This window comes from Acinonyx jubatus, chromosome A1 (assembly GCF_027475565.1).
Source record: "Acinonyx jubatus isolate Ajub_Pintada_27869175 chromosome A1, VMU_Ajub_asm_v1.0, whole genome shotgun sequence".
Classification (NCBI taxonomy): Eukaryota; Metazoa; Chordata; class Mammalia; order Carnivora; family Felidae; genus Acinonyx; species Acinonyx jubatus.
This window is the reverse complement of record NC_069380.1, coordinates 4,932,449-4,953,902: the sequence shown is the minus strand read 5'-3', so window position 1 is coordinate 4,953,902 and position 21,454 is coordinate 4,932,449. Positions and strand designations below refer to the sequence as shown.

The window sequence follows — 21,454 nt, the reverse complement described above, 5'->3', positions numbered from 1 at the left end:
TTGTCTTTCGGGCATTTGGCACGAGCTGAGGGTCTAGTGGATGCCAGGTAGGGTGCTGGGTACATCACAGACATCGTTTCATGAAAGTCTCTCAGTAACCCTGCACGGATGGTGGCATTTTCCTCATTTTGTGAAGGCACCAACTTGGAGCAGTTAGGTGACGTGTCTACTCTGACAGCTAGCAACTTGGACTCATACTTTACTTTCCTGATTCCAAAATTCACACTCCTTCTGCGGTTCCAAAACCCTTCTTATTCTTTAGAGAAAGAAATGCACATGTCCTCTTCAATGAGGAAATGATATGAGCCAATTTGGCTATCTCTTGGGATGTAGGGAAACTAGCTGTTTGCAGATTTGGTGATAACAGCAGCTAACATTTATTCAGTGCTTATGGAAGGCAGTACAGAGCAGCAATTAAGAACACAGCCTCTGGAGCCTGGCTGACCCCAGCTCTGCCCCCAAACCCCCAAGTATCTGTGGACTTTGGGCTAGTTGTCAACCCCTCCCTGGAGAAAGAAGCCAGATTCTACGCAGTAGAGAACACAGCAAGAAAATGAAGGTATGCATGTTTTTCATTCATTCATCCATGCGGCAAATATTTGACAGGCCTACCATGTACCAGAGATTACTCTAGGATTATTCTAGGAGGTGGGGATCTAGAAGGGGACAAGGTATAAAAAGTCCCTGCCCTTGGGAAGCTTAGCTTTTAGTGGCAGCAAGTAGGGAGGCTGATACTAAAGGAGGAACAGGACCTCAGCCGGAGGAGGAGGAAACAGAATAGGCAATATCTTCAGTTTACCGCTGTCTGTTGTGTGCTAGATAGAGACTGCTTCTGACCAAACTCCATTCCCTAAGGGCAAGGTTTCATTGTTTAACCGTTTTATTGAGGTATAATTTAAATACTCGAAAATTCAACCTTCTTAAGCAGGCAATCCAATGATTTTTAACACATTTATAGACTTGCGCAACCCTTTCCTCAATCCGGTTTTAGAATATCTTCATCGCTCCATAAAACTCCTTCTTACTAAAAGCAAGGTGTTTTTGTTTTCTTGATGAATGAAAGGAGACGGTCTTTTGTGTGGAAGGAGCGTTGACCCAAGGGCCAGGAGAAGCAGGACCCAGGCCTAGCTCCTCGGTGGTCCCCCCAGGCAAGACTCTTCCCCATAGAGTCTCGCTCTCCTCACCTGTAATATAAAGGACAGGGCTTACTAAGTCTTCTTAGAGTTCTAAGATCAACTGACCAATGTTGTTGTATACCTTAGTTTTCCAAAAAGTTTCCAAGGTATCATATACAGAGTCATTTACTGCCTTGCTTCTTGTAAGGGGCTAATCAGAAGTATCCAATTCAGATATTTTGCATCTTTCTATAGACAGTTCACACCATGAACTATCCATGCTCTCTTAACTGCTGGAAATAGATTCATTAGCATTCAAAAATTGTTTTAAATGCTTACTTATTTTTGAGGGAGACAGAGACAGAGTATGAGCTGGGGAGGGGCAGAGAGAGAGAGAGAGAGAGGGAGACACCGAACCCATATCAGGCTCCAGGCTCAGAGCCCAATGCGGGGCCAAACTCACGAACTGTGAGATCAGGACCTGAGCCAAAGTCGGACCCTTCCTGACTGAGCCACCCAGGTGCCCCTCATTAACATTTTTAAACCTAATAGCCAATTCCAGAAACCCAAGAGCCAATTCAGAAAACTCATCCCTAAAATTCTGTTTCTCTAGACCCAAAGTCTGTGTGTGTTAGGGTTCTCCAGAGACACAGAACCGTCAGGACATACAGGCATACCTCGTTCTAGTGCACGTTGCCTTACTGCTTTGCAAATACTGTGTTTTTTCACACACTGAAGGTTGGTGGCAACCCCATGGAGAGCAAGTCTATTGGCACCAACAACATTTGCTCACTTCGTGTCTCTGGGTCACATTTTTTGGTAATTCTTGCAATGTTTTAAACTTTTTCATTATATTTGTTATGGTGATCTGTGATCAGTGAATGTCAACGTTGTTATTGTAGTTTGGGGTGGGGGGTCCCACGAACCATGCTGGTATAAGACGGCAAACTTAAACCTAAATGTTGTGTGTATTCTGACTGCTCCATTGACTGGCCCTTCCTCTATCTCTATCCCTCTCCTTGGGCCTCCCTGTTCCCTGAGACACAACGATATTGAAATTAGGCCAGTGAATAACCCTACAGGGGCCTCTGGGTTGTTCAAGTGAAAGGAAGAGTCACACGTTTCTCACTTTCATCAGAAGCTAGAAATGACTAAGCTTAATGAGGAAGACAAGTCGAAAGCCACGGCAGGCCAAAAACGAGGCCTCTTGTGCCAAACATTAGCTGAGTTATGAATGCGAAGGAAACATTCTTTTAAAATTTTTTTTTAACGTTTATTTATTTTTGAGACAGAGAGAGACAGCATGAACGGGGGAGGGGCAGAGAGAGAGGGAGACACAGAATCCGAAGCAGGCTCCAGGCTCTGAGCCATCAGCCCAGAGCCTGACACGGGGCTCAAACTCACAGACCGTGAGATCGTGACCTGAGCTGAAGTCGGAGGCTTAACCAACTGAGCCACCCAGGTGCCCAGGAAACATTCTTGAAAGAAAAAAGTACTCCTCTGGTGAACACATGAATCATAAGAAAGTGAAACAACTGTATTGCTGATACAGAGAAAGTTTCAGTGATCAAACCAGCCACAGCGTTCCCTTAAGCCAAAGCCTAATCCAGAGCAAGGCCCTACCTCTCTTCAATTCTGTGAGGGCTGAGGGAGATGAGGAAGCCGAGAAGAAAAGTACGAAGACGGCAGAGGTGGGTTCCTGAAGTTTAAGCAAAGAAGCGAGCTCCATGACATCAGATTGTAAGATGAAGCAGCACGTTATCCAGAAGAGCTAAGCTAAGATACCAATGCAGGCAGCTACACTACACAAGAGGTTTTCAACAAGATGAAACAGTCTTCTATTGCCAGAAGATGCCATCGAGGACTTTCAGAGCTGGACAGGAGACGCCAATGCCTGGATTGAAAATTTCAAGGGATAGGCTGTCTCATTAGGGGCTAACGTGGCCGGTGACTGTGAATTGAAGCCAAACTCAGTTACCCTTCCCAAAACCCTAGGGCCCTTCAGAATTACGCTCCATCTATTTTGCCTGTGATCTATAAGTGGAACAACAAGGCCTGGATGACAGCACATCTGCTTACAGTAAGGTTTACTGAAGAATATTTGAAGCCCACTGTTGAGACCTGCTGCTCAGAAAAAATAAAAGATTCCTTTACAAATACTACTGCTCATTGACAATGCATCTGGTCACGCAAGAGCTCTGAAGACGCACAAGCAGATGAATGTTGTTTTCAGCTTGCTGACACAGCATCCATTCCACAGCCCATGGATCACGGAGTCATTCTGACTTTCAGTCTTATTTTTTAACAAATACATTTCATAAGGCTCTAGCTGCCATAGACGGTGATTCCTCTGATGGATCTGGGCAAAGTAAATTAAATCCCTCCTGAAATGGAAAACCATTAAGAACAACGGGAAGAGGTCAAAATCTCCTTTGTAAGAGTTTGGCAGAAGTTGATTCCTACCCTTGAGGATGACTCTGGGGGCTCAGGGCATCAGTGGAGGCAATCACGGCAGATGTGGTGGAAACAGCGAGAGAACCAGAACTAGAAGTGGGGCCTGAAGGTGGACGGCATTGCTGTGTCTTGTGATAGAACGTGATGGGGTGAAGACTGCTTCTCACTGCTGAGCAGAAAATGTGGTTTCTCGAGATGGACTCTGCTCTTGCTGAAGATGCTGTGAAGCTTGTTGAAAGGACAGCAAAGGATTTGCAATATTACACAAACTTAGTAGTTAAAGCAACAGCAGGGTTTGATTGAAATATGACTGAAATTACTTTGTTTTCCCCTAGAAGTCAAACTGTGAAGTGCTTTATAGTCCATAAACTAAGCAGGTGGTGAGACTTGTGCTCTTGAAGAGAGAGGTTGGCCCAGTTGGGCTGGCTCAGTGTAATGTCTCCGTTCTCCACTAGATGGCGCTGCTAGCCTACTGGGGTGGATTGTTGTGGCGCTCATAGGTGCGTATGCGCATGCGTGGGAGTGGTGAAAATGGCGGCACCCAGCTACCCATTCTCTAGTATTGGAACTCTGTTCTTCCTGGCCATCAATCACCCACCCATCCTCTGTCTTCGGCTTCTGTCCACTCCCCGCTTTTACACAGTCTGTGACCACACCCCAGGCAGAACCTCCCTCCCGAGTTTTGTCTCTAATATGGCTGTTTTTCCCCAGCCCCTTACTTCTGAGGGACTGCGGCTTTGACCCGCCCCGCCCCGCCCCTCTGCGGGAGGGTCTCACCGAGCAATGGCTGGGTGCTGGCTGCCCCCGGGAACGTTTGCAAGACTGTGCTGCTGCTGACGCCCAGAGACTGTGGCCGGGTGCCAGCCCGCCCCAGAAAAAGTTTGCACGATAGTGTAGCAGCAGAGTTTCAGGGATTATGGAAAATCACAACACACATCTGGCACCAGGCTTCACCCTTAACGACCTTGTTCCAGCACCAGTGAATGTGGTTGTTCTCCCGGGTCCACTGGGGCCTTACCTTTGGGGGGCCCACACAGTCTCTACCAGGTGTCCTTCCAGCAGGGGAACCACATCTTCCCATGTGGCCTGAAGACCCCCGGACTCCACTCTGCTCCTGGGGAATCGTCCTTCCCACTAGAGCACCGCCAGGTATCGAGCTGCAGAGTTGCAGACTCTGTGCTTCCCTTGTTTATAGTCTTAATGGAATTTCAACCCTCTCCTTTCTCCTTTCTCCCTTTTTTAGTTCAGTCCCTGTGGCTGTTTCCACTTTTCCACTTTCTCTCCAGCTGCTTTTGGAGGGGGTGCTTTTCCCATATTCTCCTCCCCCCCATCTCCATCTTCTCTCCACCTGCAAAAGTGGCTCTCTGCCCTCTGCAGCTTCTCTCTCCCCCAGTTCACCTCTCCCCGCCACATATCTGCTGAATTCTGTGGTTCAGGTTGTGCATATTGTTGTGTTAATCCTCAGATCAGTTTTCTAGGTGTGCAGGATGGTTTAGTGTTGCTCTGGCTGTATATCATGGACGCGAGACACAAAAAACTTCATGCTGTTCTGCCATCTTGGCTCCTCCCCTAAATAAAACTTCTTATGTGCACTAAGAAGCCAAAAAATTCATTTGACTTGCATTGTGATACTCACTTCATTGTAATGGTCTGGAACTGAACCTGTAATATCCCTGAGGTATGCCTATGTGTTTGTGGGTGTGGGTATGGGTGTATATATACATATACATACATACATACATATATATATATATATATATAAATTTACATACATACATATATGAAAAATGTATATATAAATATATATATTATGTATAAATATATAAATACATAAAAATATATATATAGAAATTAATAAATATATATAAATTACATATAAATATATATATTTACATACATACATATATATATGAATTTATTTTAGGAATTGGCTCATGAAGTAATGGAGGCCAAAAAGTCCCACAGTTTGCTGTCTTATTGGTGTTGAACCAGGAAAGCTGGTGCCATACTTCGTTCTGAGTCCAAAGACATGAGAAAGGGGGAGAGGGAGGCTGATGGTGTAAGTTCCAGACTCAGTGTGATAGCTGAAGCAGGAGAAGGCATGTGTCTCAGGTCAGGAAGGAAGAGCAAATTCACCCTTCCTCTGCCTTTTTGTTCTATTTGGGCCTTCAGTGGACTGGGTGATACCCACCTACAAAGGGGAAGAACTCTTACTTTACTAGGCCCACCAACTGAGATGCTAATTTTTTCTGGAAATACCCTCACAGGCACACTCAGAAATAATGTTTTATCTGCTATCTGCCCAGATAAGCCCAGTCAAGTCGGCACATAAAATTAACCATCACAAGGGGCAGGACCCTTAAGGGCCTTTAAATCCAGGCCAAGGATCTCATTCAGTTGACTGTCATGGGGACTCATTGAGACTTTTGGTTATCGTTTTTATATGGCAGTGAATGATTCAAGATACGGTATCCTGGAACAAGGCTGAAACTTGAATCCTGTCACTCCTATCTGTGAATTTGATCAGGTTAATCTCCATAACTTTCTGTTTCTTTATAGATAATACCACTTCAGTGGGCTTAAGATAATTGACAGATATGTGTGAAGCTCACAATTGTCTTTGGTGCCAACTATTTGATGTTTTAAAATTATAAGAGGTATTTTATGAATAGTAATTTGGTGGCAATGTGTTGAGTCGATTGGCAGGAAGCCGGTTAGATGTTCAGTGTTTTTCAAAATATGGTTCCTAGATCAACTGCATCAGAATCAGTTTGAATATTTTGTTAAACATGTGGGTTCCTGATCTCAGTCCCAGATCTGATGCATCTGAATATTGGAATGGGCTTTGGAGACCATTGGATACCATTTCAATGTTTGCATAGCGTTTTAACATTCCCAGATGATTCTTATACACGTTTGGAATTAAGAACCACTGTGACTGTTTAGCCCTAAGTAAATATTCGTTGTTGTTTTATTATTTTTGCTGCTGTTGTGAGTTGTTGCTATCATAGCATAGAGAAATCCTGCTTCTGCTTGGGGAGGGGCCATCAAAGGCTTTGTTTTGAACTGTTTGCATGAATGAGGAGGTTTAGGATGGATGTGTAGGTTTTGGCCAGGTAAAGAAGAGGGGGATGTTATCCATTTAGAACAAAAGCACAGAAAAATGGGAGAACATGGGTTTTATGGGGAGCTCTGAATAGTTCAGAATACGATCATAATGAAAAGTATGACTAGAAAGTAGTAAGAGTTGATATTGGGTATTAATGCAAAGAAGATGAGAAGACAGTTTGAAGTTTTGATTTTAAACAAGAGGGACATAAGGTGAGATTTGTATTTTGGAAGGATTGCTCTGGACCGGTGGGGGTCAAAAGGAGGCTGCTGAGATAACCCAAGAGAGAAGTTATGGAAGCCTGAAGTAAGACATGGATGAAGGAAGGGCACCTGGGTGGCTCAGTCGGTTAACCGTCAGACTTGATTTCGGCTCAGGTCATGATCTCAGGGTTGTGAGATAGAGCCCTGCGTCCGGCTCTGTGCTGGGTGTGGAATCTGCTTAAGATTGTCTCTGTCTCCCTCTCTACTACTTGTGCTCTCTCCCCGTCTCTTAAAAAAAAAAAAAAGATTTTGATGAAGGATAGGGGGGAGCTGAATAGGGAGAGAGCTAGAATAGACCAGCTTGCTGACCAATGATACATTGCTGAGGGCCTGAGAGTATGCACAGGCACCAGTCAGTGATGGCTTCCAGATTTCTCATTAGGGTAACTGTGTTAAAGATGGGACTACCATTCACCTAGGTGGGGAAGAGAAGGGGAGAGTAAGGGGGGGAAAGATGCTCTTGGGTTTAGTTATATTGCACTGAAGAGATCTATGGGACATCCAAGTGAAGATATTTTATGAATATGGGAATATGGGACTGGTATTCAGAGGAGAGACCTCAGTTATAAAAGGGAAGTCTGGAAGCCCCCAGTTTCTAGCGGAGGATTAAGATACGGGTGTGCATAAAATTTATCAGAGGTCCTAGAATAAGATAAGAGATCGAAGCTTGAGACCTTGAGAAGTAAGGAAAAGAAGAAAAGCTAAAGAAAAAAATAGCAAGACAAAGAGAACATGGAAAACCAGAGAGACCGATAGGCTCCAGGGAGGAAGGGTCTGAGAACTTTATCTACCGTGTCAAATGCCATAAAGGTCATTTCATGTAAAGAGTAGAAATGGTCTATGTCCTTGTGGTTTGTCAAGAACAGTTTCACTATCAGACTGTAGGGGCAGAAATCAGACTTCAGCCAGCTTTATGGCTGAATGGGGGGTGAGTGAGTAGAGAGCATGACTACAGACCACACTCATAATTGGGAGAAAAATATGTCTTATCTATATAACTTTTCTATGAAAAGAGTTAAAATACACTAAAGATCACCGATTTAGAAAACCCAAATGAGCATAGCCTATAGAATGTACATGGAAGGGGGAAAATGTCTCATGGGGGTTTCAGTCCTGGTCTTTTGATGGCAAAGAGTGTTTTCCTCGTCTTATCCAAAACCCGTGAGCACGTCTCCAGGCACCCAGCAGTTGTGCAAGAGGCCTTTATGGATTGGCTGCAGAGATGAATACACAGGCCCAGAAATTATTTATTTATTTTACAGGCCCAGAATTTTTAAGGGTTTGTTTTTTTTTTTTTTCCTAATTTCCGATGGAGTTAAAAGAAAGGAAACTAAAGGGAACCGTGTTAAAATATTGATACATACCAAGAATGATGCCTTTAATTTTCAGATAGCCTGTTATTTTTCCAGTTTGCTAAGATCGCTCGCTCTCCTCTGATAAACTCTCTCTTCCCTTCCTCATAATTCCAGGCAAGTATTGAATCTAAATATTTTAGTATCTTCTAGAGCTTGGAAGCGAGTTAGGATTTTTAAATTTGTATGTTGCTACCAGAGAGTAAGAACATCGCATCCTAGCGGGGATGTAGCCGACGCTGCTTGGAGCCCTGTGCCCCTCGGCAGAACGCCACTTAGAAGGCCCCTGTGCTTGGAAGCCAGCCTCCTAGCAGGCGGGGCTGGGGCCAGGAGTCCGGCCAGGTGGCTCTTGGCCAAATGGTTTCTGAAAATGGGCAATATTAATGAATGTTTAACGCTCCTCCTTCCCGTGCAGCTGCTACAAAGTGCTGTCCTCTTTGCGAAGATCTCGGGTTTGGCCCTGTTTCCCCCCGTTGTTGCCACTGAAGGTTTTCATCCAGTTTCGTATTCTGCATCGCCGTTGTCTCCACTTGCCCTGTCCCCGTGCGGTGTCCGAAGCCTCTGGCTTAGGGTCCATTTTCAAGTTTCTGGGGACTCTGGACCAGTAATATTTACAGCAGTTGCTCTCCCATAGTGTAAAGGGCCAGATGCAAGAAGAAAAGAGAGAAAGCTGCTGTGTGTGTGCAGTGTATGGAGGCAGTTGAGAGATGGAACCTTTAGCTGCTTTGTATCTCTTCATGTCATCCTTCCATGAGCACGTGATGGCAGGGTCTCAGGTGTACTTTATCTGGGCCAGCTTTCGATTCCTGCACACATTTCAGTGACACATGCATTACACAGTTAGCGAAGTGGCTGATCCATTATAAGTGACGAATCCGTGTTGTTATTCAAGAAATATTTAGTGAATGCCCTATGGGTCCAACGCTGTTCAAGGCACTGAACATACAAAATTGAAGGAGATATAGTAGTTCCTTGCCCTCAAGGGTTTCACAAGACCGGGGCAGATAATACAAGAGGGTAGGCGGAATTACAGAGCGTGTACATTACTCCCCCTGTAACATCGCCTTGGAATTATTTGTTATAGGAGCAAAGGAGGGGGAGCTTTAGGTCTTCCTTTGGGGGCCAAGCTGGGAGTACACGGTAGGCGTCAGGAAGGTGCTAGAGGAGAAATGGTAGTTGGGTTGAGTTTTAGATGATGAGTAAGAATTCACCAGGTGGAGAAGAACATTTAAGATGAGAAGAGTGAGCAAACATGGAGGAAAGAGAAGAATCGTGACTAGTCCAGCCTCTGGTATGGCCAGGGCATTGGGGGGAATGGGTAGGTGTGAGGGGAGGTCAGGAAGGCTGCAGTGCCCAGATCGTGCAGGCTGTATACTCTGTTCTAATGGGTATGGGTGCTATGTTGCAAGCTCACTGAACTGGAGGATTATAAATTGGGCAAGGGGGGGTTACATCATCAGATTTATATTCTAGAAAGACATTTTTTTTTTATTTTTTTTCAACGTTTTTATTTTTGGGACAGAGAGAGACAGAGCATGAATGGGGGAGGGGCAGAGAGAGAGGGAGACACAGAATCGGAAACAGGCTCCAGGCTCCGAGCCATCCGCCCAGAGCCCGACGCGGGGCTCGAACTCCCGGACCGCGAGATCGTGACCTGGCTGAAGTCGGACGCTTAACCGACTGCGCCACCCAGGCGCCCCTAGAAAGACATTTTAAATGAAGGTGGGTTCAACTGAGTAGGTGGCAGATATTTCGGGTACCTGGCCCCACACGCCTTCACCTTGCCTCATAAGTGCAGCAGATTTGACACCCTCATGGTGAGGAATGGAAACCCATGGGTAAATGCTTCTCCCGTCTCTTCACGAATAATACCAAGATGAAATCTACATGTGCCTGAGAATGGGATCAAGCCCCAGCTACCCACAGAGGTGATCTTGGTCACTCATCTTTATATGGGCTTTTCTTCCACCGTTCTCCCAGCTCCCTCATGCCTATTGCCTTGAGTACTTCCAACGTCAACAGAACCTACTCACGGGTTCTAATCAAGCTCTGCTTGGGGGAGAAAGGGGGACACCCGGTCTGGGACAGAAAGTGTGGAAGAAGAAGCTCTTGCAGGAGTTCAGGAGAGGATGATGAAAGACTGAAGCAAAAAATTAATTGCCAAGATGTCACACAGGGGAAGGAGTGGACAGAGTGGCGGGAGTGAAAATGTAAAGGTCTTGGTGGCCAATTCAATGTGCGGAGTGGAGAGGGAGGGATTTCGGACGCCTCTCGGATTGCTAATAAGGATGGTAGTGTCATTGACCAAGTTGAGAAATAAAGTCGTGAAGAGCAGGTGTATATGGGGAAGAATATGGGTTCTGCTTTTCATGTGAAGGATGTAAAGCACTCTGGGAAACACAGGCAGAGATTGTTAGTAGGAAGTTGGGTTTAAGAGTCAGGAGCTCCGGGGCACCTGGGTGGCTCAGTCAGTTGGGTGTCTGACTTCAGCTCAGGCCATGATCTCATGGTTTGTGAGTTCAAGCCCCACATCGGGCTCGCTGCTATCAGTGTGGAGCCTGCTTGGGATCCTCTGTCCCCCAGTCTCTCTGCCCCTCCCCCGCTTCAATTGCTCTCTCTCAAAAAATAAATAAAACACTAAAAAAAAAAAAAAGAGTCTGGAGCTCAGGAAAGACGTCTGTACCTGGCAGTTTTGTGAATCATGAGCATACAAGAAGGAGAGGGTTCAATACACGTATGTTTGTTGAAGTGTCTAATATCAGTTAAATGCAACTCTTTCCCCAGACTTTGAGAGGAAAGGGAAGGGTGTGGCTGAGAATGCCCCGGAGGTACCCCTATTTCCTGTATCCCACTGTATTACTTCCTGTCACTGTTTTGTTCATTTGTTTGTTTTTTCCTAAGACAGCATTTGTTCCTTAAAAGTTCTATTTTCATAGCTTTCTGTTTAAATACTGTCTTCCTCAGGAAAGGACTCCCGACCGAGTCCCTTGATCACATTTGAGAGCGGTGCAGGAGGTAGAGGAGGACAGACAGGCATGTTCACGCCTCGGTTAGGTGCTTGGTTTTGCTCCCAGTGTGCTGGGCGGTCGTTGGAAAATGCAGCCACCCGAGGACGGTGCGTGCTGGGGAACTGAGACGTGCCTGGAATTGGGGGAGCATATTGGCTCTGCCAGGGTAACCCTCGTCCTGGCTCCGTGATCCAGTTCGAATCCTCGGACCGTGATCCAGCAGGAAGACTTCCCGCAACCCCCAACCAGGGCTGAGTGGTTCACCTGTGATCTCCCAGGAGTTCAGGTAAATCCCGTGTAGTGAAAGCGTCCACACGTCTGCCTCAAGGACGTGATGAGCTCCTCGAGGACAGAGACCGAGGCCGGTTCCATCTTCCTCTCCTCCGTGCCCACGTATGTAACATACCCCAGGCACCGAATCGTCGTTGAAAAGAACGGAGTAGGACACCCAAGGGAACGTGTCAGGTATGGGTAGGGCAAGAGATACTGGAGGAGACTCAGAAGGAGCTGCCAGGGAGCAAGGAGGCAGTCAATGAACTATGACCGTCGAGAGTAATTTATGTTGTGTGCTAGCAGCTGGTAGTTGCAGCAAAGAAACCCAGGGGTCAGGAGGAGGGAAGGCCGTGGGTCGCGTGGGGTGAAAACGGTGGGCCTCGCCTAGGAGGTGCTGTGGGAACAAAGACGGGCAGGGGATGAGGAGTCGGCCATCAGGTGGGAAGGCCCCAGGGCAGGGGCTGCCTGAGGAACAGGGGTGAGAGTGGGTGGGAGCAGACATTGGCTCCCGTGTGCCCCTGTTTTTGCCCACCCTTTGGAGCCACTTGCACTCCACTTTAAGAGGAGCATAGGCCTCTTAAACTCTCCGTTGGCTCCCTTGAACAGATGTGCCCCATGAGGACAGGGGTGTTGGTGTGTGTGACGTCACTGCGGGGCTCCGTGTCTGGTGGACGCCGCGGGACTCGTCGAATGGACAAGTACCCACGGGAAGTCAAGAAGGAGCAAGGTTTGAAAGGAGAACGATCCACAATGTGAAATGCGACAGAGCGGTGGCAGAAGACACGCCCTGAAAAGAACCTTCGCCTTCGGAAACCTCTCCCTGACGATAAGTTGCTATAAAGAAAAATACTCGAGTATAAGGCCAATGTTCTGTGTGATTCTAAGATTAAACCATCTTCCGGGTGCCTCAGTCAGTTGAGCGTCTGCCTGCGGCTCAGGTCATGGTCTCCCGGTTCGGGTGTTCGGGCCTGCATCGGTCTCTCCTGACAGCTCAGGGCCTGGAGTCTGCTTCGGATTCCGTGTCTCCCTCTCTCTCTGCCCCTCCCCTGCTCATGCTCTGTCTGCCTGTCTGTCTCTCTCAAAAATAAGCGAACATTTAAAAAAATTTGTTTTCATTGTAAATTAAACCATCTTCATTCTCCTCGGGCCACATTATTTACTTGTGAACGGCTATCTCTTCCAGCTTCTGTCTCTTGATTTGAGTTCGTACGGGCCCCATTAAAATCAAAGCTCTAAATATTTTTTCTTATTTATTTGAATTTATCTACTTTCGTCGTCTTCTATTTACTTATGGTCTCAAGGTTTGACCTGGAGAATGCTCAGTTGTTGTCCACAAGGGTTTTAGTAGTGTGTTTGGAAAATAGATGGGAATGAGCTACTTAAAGAATTATCTTAGAGTCCTATGCCAGGGCTCAAATGCAGAAGTGCAAACATCTCCACTCGATGATGTGACTTCACGTCCCAAATCAAATGCAGTAGTTCACTCTTGGAATATGGACTTCTTGTGTCTGTTTCTTCTTGGGTAGAACTCATGGTTCACATGGAGATGAAAATGAGGGTCAAATGGCCTTTCATAAATAGTAATGTGGTGAAACCCCTTCATCTAGGGTTCTAGTCTCTGGCATTCATTTTTTAGATCTAATTTATACCTAGGTATCTGTCATAGAGATTTGACATTGTAGGGAATGTGCAAGACGAGAATGCCTCCCTCTTTTCCGAGTGACAGTCAGTCATCAGAAAGCCAAAGGACAAGGTGAAAAGCGGTTGTCCGAGGCATGCAGGGAAGGAGTTTAAATTCTGGGATTCACTTTTGGTGGTAAAGTATAGTTGTTCTGACAGGGAAAGCATGCTTTTAGTCATGTCAAATATTTATGTATTTGACTTCTTTCCAACTCATCCATAGAATAGGAGTACATTCAAAGATAAGCGTTTGAACCATAGAGAAAAAAAGAGGTCCCTGATGGGGAAACACTAAAAATGTGTGCTCTGGATGGAAAGTACATGTTTTATTCAGTAAAAGCAAAAGCGAATATGTAAAATACCTTCACTAGTTTTTGCAATTATAGGGATATAATTATAGGGATATAATTTTTCTCCTGTCTAGGAGAAAAAAAATTGGAGGTCCGCATTAGTGAAATTCAAATAATTTCCAAACATATTAAGTCCAATTTCCTCACGCAAGATGAGGCCATATCTAGGAGGGTGGTTCTGCTTTGCTTAGGAATGTAGGGAGTATGGTCCCTGCTAGGTGGCCCACTCCTCAGCCTGCTCAGTCTATCTATCTGAGCGACCCTTGCCCCCCTCTGCAGACCCTGGGCATCTGATGAACCTTTCCAGCTACCTGGGGTTCTCTCTCAGTACCAGCTTTAGAGTGGGATGTAGTTTATCTAGCTTTTATTCTTTTTTTTAAAATAATTTTTAAAATCTTTATTTTTGAGAGAGAGAGAGACAGAGACAGAGCATGAGCAGGGGAAGGGCAGAGAGAGGGAGACAGAGAATCTGAAGCAGGCTCCAGGCTCCAAGCTCCAAGCTGTCAGCACAGAGCCCAACACGGGGCTCAAACTCACGAACCGTGAGATCATGACCTGAGCTGAAGTTGGATGCTTAACCAACTGAGCCACCTGGGCGCCCCATCTAGCTTTTATTCTTACATCCTCTGAAACAAAAGCACACACATGCTATGGGAATTTACTGCTACAGAAATTTGAAATGTCAAGGCAGTTTCAAATGCTCAAGAAGTCTCAAAAAGTTACCAATCACAGTAGCTGATGGTCTCCCTTTCAGTGTGGGGCCACATGTCACCTGTCCTCAACCCTCCAACATTCCCTTGTGCCTCCTTCCTCACAAGGCAGGTGATGGCTTGCCTACCCTCTCCACCCACTGAGAAAACAGAGACTCCATCAGAAGGAGTGGCCTTAGCTTCTTGTTCCCCCATGATCTCCCTGTTGGCACCTCCAATGGCAAGTTTTCATTGCTCCCCTTATGTGGTTTTCTAGGAATATTGAACATTTTTGTGGAACTTTTTCTGCTGTCAACTTCGATACGTTCCTCTGTCACTGTGTGCAGCTCTTGCTGTTTCATTTCAACAGGGCTCTGCACAGCCACTGGCTCTTCCTGTCACTGGCTTCTAACTTAGAGTCTAGTGTCCATGTCCTAACGCAAAGGGGGGTGGGAAAGTATCTGGGGTTTGCATTTAACATAGAGTAGGCAAGGGACGCCTGGGTGGCTCAGTCGGTTAAGCGTCCGACTCCGGCTCAGGTCATGATCTCACAGTTCGTGAATTTGAGCCCTGCATTGGGCTCTGTGCTGACAGCTCGGAGCCTGGAGCCTGCTTCCAATTCTGTGTCTCCCTCTCTCTCTGCCCCTCCCCGGCTCACACTCTGTCTCTTTCTCAAAAATAAATAAGCATTAAAAAAATAAAAAACAATAATATAGAGTAGGCAAGTTGTGTTTCATATGATAATTCCTTGAAAGAGAGACAATTATCCACATGGAACCTTGACTTAGTGACATTTGGGTCATTGATATGATGCCATTAGTACCCCAAAAGGTAATGTCTGGTGAAACGAAGATTTTGTTTCCTATTAGATTTATGGGATACACTGAAATCTCTAAATGTTTTTGACTTTAAAGGAAGCAACAAACAATGAGCTAAGAATCAGAAAAGAGTAAGAGGGCAAAAAGTAAAGAGAAAAGTAGAAAAAAATCCTGGAGGTCAAAACACCATTGATGAATTATTAACAAGAGAACATTAGAAGAGTAAGTCAAGAAATGCAAGAGTTGTTTCTTAGACAAGAGCAATCAAGTAGGCAAACTTCCAGCATAGCTACCCAAGGGAGAAAAAGACAACTCGAATATTCTGAGAAAAGGGATAGGGCAACACCTTCACTTCTGCCTATGCAGCCACTGAACCCCCAACTAGTCTCCCAGCTGCCACTCTTGTTCTCTGCCCCAACACTTTGTATAACGGCCAAATAGATCTGCTTAAAATGTATGTTGGATCATGTCCAACCACGCACAAAACCCTCCAGTATCTTCCCATATTGAGTGATCTCACCTGTGCCTGCCTCTCGGCCTCCTTGATCATTACCTATCTGCTTTTTCTTCCTGTCCCTTTTTGTTCTTCATTCTGCTTTCTTCTAACTCGGAGGCTTGGCAATGCTGGCCCCTTGGCCTTTGGAAGCCTGCTTCTCATGAAATCTCGGCTTCTTTGGCCACCATGCTCCAGACAGGCATGCTTCCTCATCTCCATCACATGGTCTTGTCTTACCATCTTTTTGTCACTGCAGTCAATCTGTTTACTTCATCTATGGTTTCCCCCACTAGGAAGTAAGCTCTTATCGGAAAGGACTTCTCGAGGCACATTCACAGCTGTGTCACCAGCAGTTAAATCAGTGCCAGGCATAGTGATTAAATCCCTAAAATGTGGAGTCTCTGTGGGAGACACCTTATTATGAATTGAATCTATAAAGGCAAATTCAATTGCTATTTGTTGAATGAAGGAAGAAATGAATAAGCGTAGAGGAGTTTTAAAAGATTATCTAAAAACAGTAAGTGTCAATAGATAGGAAAGTCTTTAACTGGACAAAATGGAAAACTTGAATAGACCAATAATAAAAAATAAGTTAAAAAAAATTTTTTTTTAATTTATTTTCCCCTGGGGCACCTGGGCAGCTCAGTTAAGTGTCCGACTCTTGGTTTCCACTCAGGTCATGATCTCTTGGATCAAGGGTTCGAGCCCTGCCTCTGGCTCTGTGCCGACAGTACAGGGCCTGCCTGGAATTCTCTGTCTCCCTCTCTGTCTGCCCTTCCCCTGCCCACGTGTGTGCGCACACTCTCTCTCTCTCTCTCTCTCTCTTTCAAAAATAAATAAACCTAAACCTAAAAAAGAAGAAAAAAGAAATTAATTTTCCCCCCAAATTGTAGGCCAGACTCACCTTTTAACATAGATGTGAAATCCTACATAAAATACTAGTAAATTAAATTTGATAGCACATTTAAAGAATAATTTATTATGATTGTGTAGGATTTATTACAGAAATACAAGAATAATTACATTAAAATATATTAATAAACCAAATCAACAACTCACAAAGGAAATAGTTTATCTTGTTAGATGTGGAAGAGATATTTGTGAAATTTAAGGCTCTTCTTGCCCGATTGAGATAAGAAAAATCTTTAAAACACTAGGGAGATTAAGGCTCACATTTGGGATAGAATATGTAACTCCATTAAACAACATTAAATATGAAACTCTAGAAGTGTTTCCATTAAAACTGTGGAGGAACCCCAAGGATGTCTGCCTTAATTATTACTCACCATTGCCTGGAAGTTCTGGGCAATACAATTAGATATCAAAGATAAATAAGATATATTATAATTATTTAAAAGGAGGAAAAAATTGCAACCAATATTGTTGTCTATCTAAGAAAGCACCAGATAACCAACTCAAGAACCATTTCATTTGATAAAGAATCAGCAAAGTGGCTAAATGCAAGATAAATATATAAAAACTGATAGCTTGCTTCTGTACCAGCAAATTGTTTTTACCTGGTCTGAAACAAAGAGTTTGCCATCATTCCAAAGTAGACAGAGCTGTCTTCACTGAGAAGATATTATCCCCCCATTGATGGTGGTATTGGTTTTCTTCCTCACTCTGGGAAGAAGTCGACCATATAATGTCATCCCACAGAGAAGTTTGGAAGCTGAAGAAACAGCTCTACTTAAGTCTTAAAGTTAAGAGGCACTTAGATGAAGTAAAGGTGAGGGGGGTGGGGCACAAATACACAACACAGTGTCAAGGAGTCAGTATCCGTTGGTGCAAGTTGAATAATTTAAGGTGCAAGTTGAATGATTTAAGACTTATAAGTGTTCCTTTTTGGAAAAAAAAATCAAGAGTTAATTCATCTCTGGATATGATCAATTTTAGGAGGCAATGGAATCGCCTGGAACAAATAGGGTGGAACCTCTTCCTGAGCAAAGGCATCAGGAGACTATGAATTTAATGGTCCTTACTTTTACTGGGGCAGAGATGACAAAAAAGAGGCTTCAGCTTCCAAGAAAAGAGCAGCGTACACATTTGGTGCAAAATTCTGTTGCGTCCACATCATGCTGTGTATCCCTACCAGTTAAAAAAAAAAAAAAGAGTTTCTGGTGCTCCTGGGTGGCTCAGTTGGTTAAGCAGCTAGGTCGTGATCTCATAGCTCGTGGGTTCGAGCTCTGTGTCAGGCTCTGTGCCGACAGCTGGGAGCCTGGAGCCTGCTTTGGATTCTGTGTCTCGCTCTCTCTCTGTCCCTCCCCTCCTTGCTGTCTCTCTCTCTCTCTATCAAACATAAATAAACATTTAAAAAATTAAGAAAAAAAGAGACAGCATTCCTGTCAGGAGGGTCATCTTTCAGCCCCGTGGCTCCAAACACCAGCTAACCTGTGGGCTGACTTCAGGCCATGGGAAGGTTTTCCCAGTCTGGCAAAATGAATGAAGGACAGCATGGTGTGTATATATGTGTTTGGATCAGGTTGCAAACTGTCTTCTCCTGTGGTGGATGATCTTTGTTTCTGATTTTTAGCTGTTGTAATCTCTTTTCTTTGTTTTTGTTAGCTAATTGCTTGACAACCTTACTTGGAGTCATGGGATGCTATTGTTCTATCTGCCTAACTCTGCCTCCCCTTATACTCTTTCTTTTTCTTTTTCTTTTTTTTAACATTTTTTTACACTTATTCATTTTTGAGAGACAGAGCATGAACTGGGGAGGGGCAGAGAGAAAGAGTCTGAAGCAGGCTCCAGGCTCTGAGCTGTCAGCACAGAGCCCAATGTGGGACCTGAACCCACAAACTGTGAGATCATGACCTGAGCTGAAGTCGTACATTTAACCAACTGAGCCACCCAGGCATCCCTCCTTACACTCTTTCTAATACGTCTTTTTGTTTTGTTTTGTTTTGTTTTATTTTTTGTTTGCTTGTGTATTCATTTATTCCTTTATTCAACATGTATTAACTGACCATGGAATTTAGTGGATCTTAGGCCAAAACTAAAAAGAAAAACAACAACAAAACTTTGCCCCTATTGAAACATACTTTGAGCTTCAACATTTCCTTAAATCTCAATGTGGGTAAGTCTTAGATTCTTTCCTGAGAAGACTGAATGGGGAGAGAGAATGAGTGAGTTTGGGATTTTAAAGACAGTGTAAATGATAATAGAAAGATGCATAGGAAGTCACCACATTAAACTTTGTCAGTGTCCCAACTTTCCTCAAGCAGCTGAGTGGATAGGTGTTGACTTTGGTAAATTCACTAGCGTCAGCCAAAGAACTTGTTCCTAAATCATACAGACTTTAAAGACGATTGAAGGAGACTTCAACACATGAAAAGCTGCAGGATCTCAAAACCAGAGACAATTGGGGTATCCTTCTGTAGCTGTTTTCACTTGGGGTGAGTTTGAAAAACATTTAAAAGCCAGCCGAAATTGCAATGAGTCTTTCCCAACCATACCCACTCTTCCTGTCTCCAACACTAAGCTGTGGGCGTCTTAAGGGCAGGGGCTGGGCCTTGATCATCATTATTCCTGATGTTTAGCACAGTGCTTAGTGCATTGCTAGTATTGAATCAGCACTTAATAACTGATTGAATGAGAAATTGCTGCACGGTGGCCCAGAGTGCCAAGATCCTTTTCCTGAATTAAGCCTTGATTCTGTCTTACAGTGGGATCCCATGAAAATAGCTGCTTGTAGGGTAAACCCTTCAGGAAATCAAGACGTTGGGAAATTGTTTCTCTTGACCCCAATTTTCTAACATGTCATTAAAATTTATGAGGGAGAAGACAGAGCCAATAAACCTTCCCCCAGTTCCAGGCAGGTCTCTTAAGTTCGCCAGCACACATTGTCCTTGAATGGCTGCACCTTCCGATGACTTCCCAGTGTACTCGGAATAAAAACTAACCCCCTCACTGCACATGTCGCCTTTTCCCTGCCGGCCTCCCTCTTGTGCGCTGCACTAGAATGTGATAAAAAGAACCTTTGTCCTCACCACGGGGAATGCAAAATCAAATACACTGTCAAAACCATGATATTACCACTTTTAGTATATGAATGCTTTGCTCATCGAAAAAAGACAGCGATAGGAAATGAAACAGTGGGATGGCGGAAAGAAGGGGCATTTTTCACAGCACCCTGGGCCTGGCCTCTCCTCTCTTCAGAAGGCCTGGGAAAAGAGCTATGTTTATGACTGAGTAGGCTCTGAAGAGCAGGACCTTCATTGTGCTGAGCTTGGTTCCCCACTGAGCTGCCACTCAAATGGCAGCGTGACTGGAAGTCAACAACCCTGTTGCCATGGCCAAGTGGGCGTTGGAGTACTATCTCCTCTGGGGAGCCGCTGTGGGAAAATGCGTCTGCTCCCACCAGCATCACCGGTATCATCCCCACCAGCACTTTTGGAGTGAAAGCTCCAAAACTCTAAATCCCCTTTTCCACTCCCATAACCTAAGATCAGTTGCTGCTGCTGGTGAGTTTCATCAGGTAGCCAAGAGACACGACTTCCTTGGCCATCCTTTCCGGAAAGAACTCATCTTACTGGAGGAGAACAGTCTGATTCAAATTCCTTCGGTGTCGTTGCAAATGCCATTCACAGTTCAGAGACGTATTCAACTGGGATTACCCAGCAGAAAAAGGAACAGAATCTGAAACTCAAAATTTAAATTGAATCATAGTCTAGTTAATCTTGTATAATTAATTACTCCGTGTACTGTCACTGAAAATTCAAAATCCTAAGTCTCAAATGTGAGGTAATTAGCATTTGGTAAAGTCGTTATCAGCTTCTGATTCTATTTGTGTCACCTTCACTACTCTTGGAGGTCCAGGATCCAGGTGTCGTTAAGCTTAGACGTTTTTTTTCCCCCCATTCCTTAGTCTTATGTAAATGGTAAGCCATTATACTGCTGTAGCTTAGGTTCATCTAATTGTTTTAAAAATGTTTGCTTTAAACTTTTTTGGGGGGGGCGCCAGGGTGGCTCATTCGGTTGAGCGTCCGACTTCAGCTTAGGTCACGATCTCGCGGTTCGTGAGTTCGAGCCCCGCGTCAGGCTCTGTGCCAACAGCTCGGAGCCTGGAGCCTGCTTCGGGTTCTGTGTCCCCCTCTCTCTCCGCCCCACCCCTGCTTGTGCTCTGTCTCTCTCTGTCTTTCAAAAATGAATAAACATAAAAAATTTTTTTTTGAACTTTTTTTTTAATGTTTGTTTTTGAGAGAGACAGAGCGTGAGTGGGGAAGGGGCAGAGAGAGAGGGAGACACAGAATCCGAAGCAGGTTCCAGGCTCCGAGCTGTTGGCACAGAGCCGGACGCAGGGCTCGAACTCAAGACCTGTGAGATCGTGACCCGAGCCAAAGTTGAACGCTTAACCGACTGAGCCACACAGGCACCCCTAAAAAACGCTTGATTTTAGAATAGTGTTGGGTCTATGGCACAGAGACTTCCAGACCCTGTACCCAGTGTCCCCTGTTGTTAACTTCTTACATTACTACCTGTCACAACTGAGGGTCTAACATTAGTATGTCACTACTTAACTGTATACTTTACTCAGATTTTATTAGTTTCCTCCTAATGTTCTTTTTCTGTTCCAAGATCCTATGTAGGTTACTGTATTCCACGTAAGTGCCGTGTGTTCCTAACCGCCTTTGGTCTGTGACAATTTCTCAGCCTTTCCTTGCTTTTCATGACCTCGGTGGTTTTGAGGGGCACTGGTCGGGTATTTTGTAGAATGTCCGTCCCTCTGTTGGGTCGTAAGAAATCGCGGCGCCCAGAGACCCAATATCACAGGGAGGGGCCCTCAGCGATGAGATGCCAGGTGGAGAGGGAGGGGCTGGAGACCTGGAGGGACCAGACGTGGGAGTG

At 44.9% G+C, this 21,454-nt stretch overlaps 1 long non-coding RNA gene across 1 annotated transcript; it reads left to right on the top strand.

Annotated features, from left to right (window-relative positions):
* Positions 1 to 9,998: 9,998 nt before the first annotated feature.
* On the top strand, positions 9,999 to 20,728 carry LOC128312937 (uncharacterized). Its single transcript, XR_008292927.1, has 3 exons — positions 9,999 to 11,587; positions 12,181 to 12,301; positions 17,504 to 20,728. It is a non-coding gene; the product is annotated as an uncharacterized LOC128312937 (long non-coding RNA).
* The last annotated feature ends 726 nt before the right edge of the window (positions 20,729 to 21,454 follow it).